Source organism: Gracilinanus agilis, chromosome 1 (genome assembly GCF_016433145.1).
Source record: "Gracilinanus agilis isolate LMUSP501 chromosome 1, AgileGrace, whole genome shotgun sequence".
Taxonomy (NCBI): domain Eukaryota; kingdom Metazoa; phylum Chordata; class Mammalia; order Didelphimorphia; family Didelphidae; genus Gracilinanus; species Gracilinanus agilis.
The window spans coordinates 268522725-268531503 of record NC_058130.1 but is presented as its reverse complement, the minus strand read 5'-3'; the positions used below and the strand labels follow the sequence as shown (position 1 = coordinate 268531503).

Sequence of the window (8779 nt, the reverse complement as noted above, 5' to 3'; positions counted from 1 at the left end):
ATTTCTGAGCCTCACTTTCCAATTGCAAGATTCTACCTTTTCAACTGTTATTTTCTTGCCAGATCTCTTCCATTTTCCTCAAAATCTCAGTTTTGAACTCTTCCATAGCTTGTGACCCATTTTCCTTATTTGAGGTGGGTCCGGATGCTTGTTTATTCTCCTCCTCTGTTTGCTCGGTTGTCTGGATTTTTCTCTGTGTAAAAGTTGTCGAGTGTTAAAGACTTTTTTTTCTTGTTGTTAATCTTTCTCTTTTGAACTTCTTGAGTCTGGGTAACCATCATTAGCCCAGCAGCTTCTCAGCTTTATCCTCGCGCTCAGGGTCTGTCCGTGGTCTTTTGGCTCCTGAGGTCTGAGGTCTGGTTTTTTTCCAAGGTCAAGCCCCCTTGTGGACCCCATTGCTTGATCCTCTGCCGGAGGTTCCTTTACAAGTCTCAAAGCGCTGCTTCCACAGTCGTATACCTGTCTGCACTGGTTCCCCACTCAGGGTTTTGGAGCTTTAGCTCGTGGTTGTGTCTGCCTCCACCCACGCCTCTGCCCGAGCCTGCGCTCTGAGCCTGCGCTCAGAGTTCGTGTGCGTTCTTTAGCTTTTTGGGGTCCCAAATCTTGCTGCTCTCAGGAACAGGCCCTGGAGCTGCCAATGACTCGATGGGTGCCCCAAACTTGCTCTATTTCTTTTTAGCTGGCTTCGGTGCTATAGGTGGTGTGTGTGGAGGGGTTGGGGTGGTTGCTCAGCCCGCGATTTAGTGAGAGCTGTTTCACCCCTTTATAGAATGGAAATGTCCCGATTCCACGTACCTTCCACGCTACACCATGTTGTGGGGTTCCTCCGTTTGTCTGGACTTGTTTTTATGTCCCCTTGAGGAGTCTTGTGTGTTTCGGTCAGGATAGGTTAAGAGCTGCTTTTTACTCTGCCGCCATCTTAACCCGGAAAACATGTGGTTGTTTTTGCTTGGCAGCCTTACTCAATGTATTTCTAACTTCTGAATCAAAAAAGAGTCATTGCTTCATTTAATGGAGCCAAATTGTCCCAAATATGAACAAATGCCTATAGAAAAAGAAACAATTTGAAACTACACGGTCTTTGCTTTTATCAGATGTTTCCCCAGTTTTCAATGGACTTTTCTGTCACCTGCCAGACAATGAGATGCTTCATTCAAATTTAGAGGACATAGAAGAGCTACTCTCACCTGGAAATCACCCCAGGGGACCTCCTTGACCACATTTGCCAGTCTTATCATTTAAGTGTGTCTTGTTCAATAAGCATTTATTAAATGCCTACTGTATGCCAAGAACTGAGCTTGGAGCTAGAATGAATGAAACAATTGCTGTTCATAAGGAGTTTATGCTACAAGTACATACAGAATAAATACAATATAGTTGAGAAAGGGACCTAGTATTTAGGGGGATCAGGAAGTGCTTTATGTATATGATAGTGTTTGAAGCTGCTTCTTAAAGGAAAAGAATAGTTCCAGGCAGCAAGGGAAAGGAAGGCCTGGAGTCAGGAGATGGAATACTGGGTGAGACTGGCCTGCAGAATGTAGAGAGCAGAGATGTACAATGACACCAGAAAGATATGTGAGGACTAGGTTATAAAGGACCTTGAAAGATAAGTGGAAGAGTTTTTATTATGTTCTGTAGGCAATAGGAAACTCCTGGAGTTTATTGAATAGTGGAGTGGTTTAGTCAAATTACTTTGGTAGCATTGGGAAATATGGATTGGAATAGTGAAAAACTTGAGGCAGGAAGACCAGCTCAAGGCTGTTGTAGTAATGGCCACATTTGTCCGCTGATTGTCTCTGTGGAGTGAGGAACAAGGAAGAGAAAAGGATGATAATGTTGAAGTTACAAGCCTGGAAGACTCTAAGAATGGTGCTCCTGTTATTTTTTAAAATGATGAAGGCTGATATTATGAGGAAAAGTAATATTTTATTTAGGCCCATGTTGATAGAATAAAATCGGATCACGCTCCTGGCTAAGATCTATTGAAACTGCCCGCTAGTCCATACCTCCTATCATCTTGTCTGCTTTGTACTAAAGAGCCCAAGCCCAAGCTCCACCCCTAATTTTAAATCACGCTCGACGTTGGTTCCCGTTGTCACGTCCAAAACCAGAAATCCATTGGATCACGGAAAATGTAGTCTCAAAGTCCCCCACATGTCCACAGGAAGTTTGTCGTATATCTACATATCTTGAGGCTTAATACTTCTAAATAGAACCCCAGAAATTCTAAATAACACATTAACCCCCTGAGATCTGGTGAAAAAGACTGGTCTTTTTGGTGGATCTTAAATCACAATCAACTTCTAAATTACAGAAAATTGGGGATAAAAGAAAAGATGATAAAAACTAGCCACATTGACAAAAAGCCAATTTGGGGCAGTCCCCTATTGGCATAAGAGTGTACATTCAAAACAAATGCACTCAACTCCCCATAGTTCAAATCAACTGCACCCCAAAGTTCAAATTTGGATCTTCATAATTCAGTGAAGGCTCTTCAGTCATCTTCATGGTGTGGGGAGATGGCACAATTCTTATCCTGTAATTACTCTCAAAGAATTTAATCTTTACATTATAGATTATAAAACATACATTTTCTTCTGAGAATTATACATTGCCCCCCTGAGATTACTCCTAAAGGAGTTAAAAATTAACTTGCATCATAGATTATAATTCAGACATTATGATTATAAAAACTTAACACACACACACCCCTGACGAAAATTCTAAATAACACATTTTTCCCCTGAAGAGGGTACCTCAGGTCAGCTAAGGATGCATGGCTGAGTCACGGGGTTATATGAAATCAATTGGCAAAAGAAATAATTTTTAAAAAAAAAGAAAAAAATTCAAATAAAGAAGAAAAAATTAACTTGTGAATGAAAAAATGTAAAATGTGCAAAAAATGTAAGGAAATATAAACTTATAGCAGGCCTTTGAATCAAGGCCCAATTAAAGTGATTTAAGCAGTTTGCTACCCATTCAGGAGCCATTGACTACAGAAAGTTGCCATTCTCTATATAAGAGAAATACAGGGAATGCCTTTCTCTGGTCTGATTTTCCTTCACCTTCTCAGGGAATGAGCCATAAATGATAGCCAATCTTGGGTGCTTTACTAGGAATTTAAGTTGAGGGGGACTCTCGTCCTCTAAAATGTTAGAAAAGACTGTGACTCCAAAACTCAAACCCCAGTTTCAAGTCCTTCAGTATTGGCATAGAACTTCTGCAATCCATGATCTGCATGGCCTTTTGCTCCTTGGCACTTTGCAGATTCTCAGTCAGTCTCCATGACCTCGTGGCTCTTTTTAGCACTTCTCCTGGAATCAGACAGAGAGACATTAAATCACAAGTCCCATAATATTTACCAATAATTGGCAGGTTACCATAGTTTCAGGCTTTTCAGATATGCATTAATTATATAGCAAATATATATTTGCATTAAGCTTATATCACTGTAAAATCAAAAAAGGATTAACACAAAATGAGAAAAAAGGAAAAAATCAATTGGTCTAATTAAAAATTTTGAAGGAAAAGCATTAAGGAAATAAAAAATAAATTCAAGGAAAAACAGTGCTCTCAAGGATAAAAAAATGGGAAAAGAACAAATATTGCATTGCACACGTAAGGAAGAAAAATAAAAGAATGTTTTAAAAATCAAAAAAAATATATATAGCTTAGAACTAGTGAAGCGTTTTCTACCCAAAAATGAGATTCATCTCCTGTTAAGCCTTTGCATGAGCTATGAGTGTAAATGGGTTTTACAAAATAGCAGATTCACAATGTACATTCAAATAAAGTACCATAATTTCTAATAACACATTTTAAAACAATAATAAACAATCCATTATTATAATCACTTGCTATAATGTTTTAAAAAATCGTATATTTGTTACAAATTCAAACCTTGGCTAAGATATCTTCTAAACAAACTCTGTTACTGCCTCCATAGCAATTGTGGGGCAGAGCCTAAAAAAAATTCTGTTTAAAAAAAAAACCTTCTGGGTCTAAATTATCCTTAAGAATTCTAGCTCCTTCTGATAAAAGCAGGCTAAAACATAGAGACTAACATCACACGTACAGAAGCTCTTCTGGCTTCCTGTTTATATATATATATGACAACAATTCTTCACAATAAAATATATAAAACCTAATCCTTTAAGACAACAACTCTTTAAAATAAATATATAAAAGCCTTATTAGTTATACAGAAGGGGCTAGGATCTAAAGTAAAATTTTAAAGACCTCTCACAAAATTACAATTTAAATTCTCAAGGCATCAAAATCTCCAAGGTTGTACACAATTACCAAGATAGAATAAAAACTTAAGCCATGCGCTTCTATAGGTTAGATGGCAAATCCAGTATACATAAGGCTATTTACACCTTTACAATCTCAGGAGTCGGCAGGCAGTCAAATAGGAAAAGTGGAGGCCACAGATCAGGAGTCAGGAAAAGCTGCGGAGTTCTCAGTTGGGGATCAGGAAAATCAGGAGTGGCCTTAAGTCAGGGACAATTAGCAAAAATTAAGACCAGGCCCCAGGCACTGGGCAAAGGTACTAGAAGCCCAGCGGCAAGTAAAGCCATTGTCCCTTTCCCCTGAAAAGCAGCCCCAAGGCTGGAGAGAATAGGGAGAGGAACAAGTTCAGAAAAAGAGCATGTCTGAGGCTCCAGGTCTCAGAGTTACATGGCTTGGTAGGCTATCTAAAAAATTGAGGGTCACATTTTCCACGTGGTTCGCTAAACTGTTATTTTTAAAAATGATGAAGGCTGATATTATGAGGAAAAGTAATATTTTATTTAGGCCCATGTTGATAGAATAAAATCGGATCACGCTCCTGGCTAAGATCTATTGAAACTGCCCGCTAGTCCATACCTCCTATCATCTTGTCTGCTTCGCACGAAAGAGCCCAAGCCCAAGCTCCACCCCTAATTTTAAGTCACGCTCTACGTTGGTTCCTGTTGTCAAGTCCAAAACCAGAAACCCATTGGATCACGGAAAATGTAGTCTCAAAGTCCCCCACATGTCCACAGGAAGTTTGTCATATATCTACATATCTTGAGGCTTAAAACTTCTAAATAGAATCCCAGAAATTCTAAATAACACACTCCTCAATAGAGGAGTTTAGAAAAGGAGAACAGAGCTTGAAGGAGAAAAATAATGAATTTTCTTTTGGACATGTTGGGCTTGACATGTTTCTAAGACATCAAGTTGGAAACATTAAGCAGGCAGTTAGTGATGGGGAATTGAAAAGAAGAGGCAGAATCTAAAACATCTAGATCTGTGAATCATCTGCTTAGAGATGATTATTAAACCTAGGAGAGCTGATGAGGCCATCGAGAGAGAGAGAAGAGAAAGAAGAAGCTCCAAGACAGAACGTTGGAGTATACACACAATTAGTGGGGACTTATGTGAATGATTAGTCAGAAAAGGAGATTGTGGAGAAGTCTGGCCAGGAGAAGAACCAGGCCTGCAAATTTAAAAAAAAAAAAAAAAAAAAAAGTTATCAATGGTGTCAAATGTATCTAAGGTTAAAAAAATGAATACAAAGAAAATATCATCTGTAAACTCAGAACAGTTCCATTTATGGTATGAAGTCATAATCCAGGTTACAAAGAGTTGGGGAATAAATTAGAGGGGAAGAAATGGAGGCAAACAGTTTTTTCTAGGAATTCGACCCAGAAAGGAAGTGAAGATATAGGTTAATAATAGCCTGCACCTTCCTTCCAAGGTGTTTGTTTCTCCCTTTCCTTTTCTCATTCTCCCTTTTGTTTCCTGTTCCTTTTCTGTTTTTCACTCTATTAACAAGAGTGCTATACTACACCAGTGAATATCTGCTCTGTTGGACTTTGGGAATTGGTCTAGTAAGAAGAGGAAACCATTACTAGTAAACAAATAATTCCCTTTTCCACAATGAGAGAAAGTGTATAAAAGAATAGAATTGATGTTCCTCCAGTAATGTTTTGTCTCTGTAAGGCACATAATTACACAGCTAAGCCCTCTAAGATGAGTCATGCATAGTCCTAATGGCAATGGTTAGTCCTCCATTCCAAGGTTCTCCCAAAAAATACCCTGTCCTTATAATAGTCATGTTTCCCTTAAGCCTACAAGGCCTATATCTCTTATTAAGTTACAGCCTAGGTGCAAGCAGTTTTTTCTTATTTCTCCCTAAGGAGAACTTACCACTCAGATACTCATATGTTGCTCCTGACTTGAAGGTACCTGGTCTTTCTGCTGTGACTAACAGAATCTTATCATGTGAGGAAAGTTTGCTATTTAGTGCTAAACAAAGATTCCCTGCTCTGTAGTATGCACATGATTATTGTTCCTTGCTCATCAGTCTCTCAAAAAGTTAGAATGAACACAGAAAACAGTTTTTGCTTGTCCTCTAACCTTAAAATCATAGCTTTAATATATACATATCTGATACTTGGACCAAAACCATTAATGGTAGCAGTCACTTTTTCCTTATTAATCTCTCATTGGGATACATTAAAATCCCACTATAGTATACATCCCAAAATTCTAGCTCAGGATTTTCCCCTCCCAGGTCACCTCTTTACTGCAGATCATCCAAATTTATGATATACCTGCCCTTGTGAGTTGTTATTTTTAGCAGCCTGTCTTCCTATCATCAGATATTATCTCATCTGTCCTACCTTCCACATCCTAAAGAAATTCTTTTAGGCTTCTTTTCCTGTCTTACTTTTCTCTTTAATATCTCAGAATTCATTTCAGGCCATTTTAAGCCATTCATAAAGCCATACCCAAGTGTTCCCTTTCTCTTTCTATTCCAAATGTTATAGCATATCCCCAAGAAATGGAACAGGGAACCAGAAGAGAGCCAAAAGCTACTGAAGGGAAAACTTGAGTCAGTGACTAAAAAATCAAAATGGGATAGGAAATGCCTAAATTCTGAAGTTAAAGTATCAATCTTAGATAACTGGAATTAAGGAATAGAAATTTTAGGTGAGTTGGCAGTAGGCTTAATAGTTAAAATAGAGGGCATTTATTAAGCATTACCAATGCAGATTAGCACCTTCTGTCATGTATAGTCTTGTGGCAGCAGAGGGGCACTGGAAGTTTGATTGATTTGGATTTTATTGATAGTAGACATTGGAGATGGGGCTTGATTTAAGGTCTTCCTGACTTGTGTAGAAAATACATACGCAGAAAAAAGTAATTTCCTAGAGGATCATTAAATGCCTCCCCTAGGAAAGAACTGATGCATAAGTTTGATGGAAGCCAGGGATTTAGAGGGGGTGGGAAAGAGCACATTCCAGTCTGAGGACAGTTTTATGTAAAGTGACAAAAGGAAATGGCATATTAGATGTGAAGAACAAGACAGCTGGATTGACTGGACTATATAGAGTGAGCTGAGTGAAGGAGAACAGTGTATATTACAAGGCTAGAAAGGTTTTTGGGGGCCATGTTTGTGAAGTGCTTTAAATACCCAAGAGATGACTTTACATTTCCTCTTGTGATCCTAATAAAGAGCTGAAGCTTATTGAGCTGAGGAGGGAGGTAGTCTGACCTATGCTTTAAAGGATATTGGTGCTATAATAAAGGAGTTTAGTGCAATCAGATATTGTAAGATAGGGCTCTTTTAAGCTTATAGTGATAAAATTTTAAGAATTCTTTTTTGCTTATATTATTTTTACCAATTCAGGGCAGATTTTTTGTTTTAACTTTTGTTTTTGCCAAATTAGGGCAGTTTTTCTTCTTTTTCCCCACTATCCAAACCATCCCCTATTCTGAAGTGCTAAATTACTGTTCAGGCGATCACCATTTAATCTATTATCAAATCTTAACATTTTTGCCTCCATGGTATCTCTTTTATGTGTCCCTTTCTTTATATTCACACAACCACCGCTATAATTTATGCCATCTCTCACTTAGACTATATTGTAATAGCTTTCTAACTGGTCTTGCCTTGAAACTCTAATCCATCCTTCATTTGACTGCTGAAGTGATTTTTAAAATAGTGATCTGATCATGTCACACACACCCCTCCACCCCAAATAACCTCCGAGTTTGAATGGCTCTCACTTATAGGATCAAATATAAACTCCTCTGTCATTTGAAGCTATTCCCAATGCATATACTCTTCTTTCTGATCTTTCCAATTTTCTTACTTTTAATTCCCTTTCACATGCTCTACAATCTAGCAACATGGGGCTTCTCGAGCTTGCCCTGCTTTACCCTATATCTGTCCCCTTGTGGGAAGCCAATAAGAGAATAAATAAAAATCTGAGACTCCTCTTTTGACCCCTTTTGTGATCCTTGTGATTTCTTGTTGAAAAGTATTGTGGCCTTATTGAAGAGCTTTAGGTTCCTAGTGGGTCAGCATTTAAAAGGTTAACACTCTCCCCCTTTGGCCAGGAATGCAGCTGCCTGGTATAGCCAAGGCCAAAACCTTAGCCGGGGCATTTCAACCCTGAGAAAAATATTCCCTGACTTGGCTTTCTGATAAGAACCCAGTCAAAATTCAGCCCTGGCCACGGTCTGTTCTGAAGTCAATGAAACCTTTTTTATTTTGATATGACATAATTTATAACTTCTGCGCATCTGCAAAGTTTCGGGGGGTGGGTTTTTTTGTGTGAAATGAATCTTGAAATATATATAATAAACTCCATGCTCCTGGAGCCAGAGCTGGAAGCATGAGCTAAATGATGTTCAGTGTCCTTTATTTCCTTATCAACTAAACTGTCCTTATCAGATTATCAGAGATGATAAAGAGATCTTGAGATCCCCTCACTTTTGCCTCATAGTTTCCTTGAATTCC

At 38.4% G+C, this 8779-nt stretch overlaps 1 protein-coding gene across 1 annotated transcript in view; it reads left to right on the top strand.

Annotated features, from left to right (window-relative positions):
• Positions 1–8779, top strand: part of NFX1 (nuclear transcription factor, X-box binding 1) — a 104981-nt gene that overhangs the window by 90509 nt on the left and 5693 nt on the right. The gene's annotated exons all lie outside the window — the stretch shown is intronic.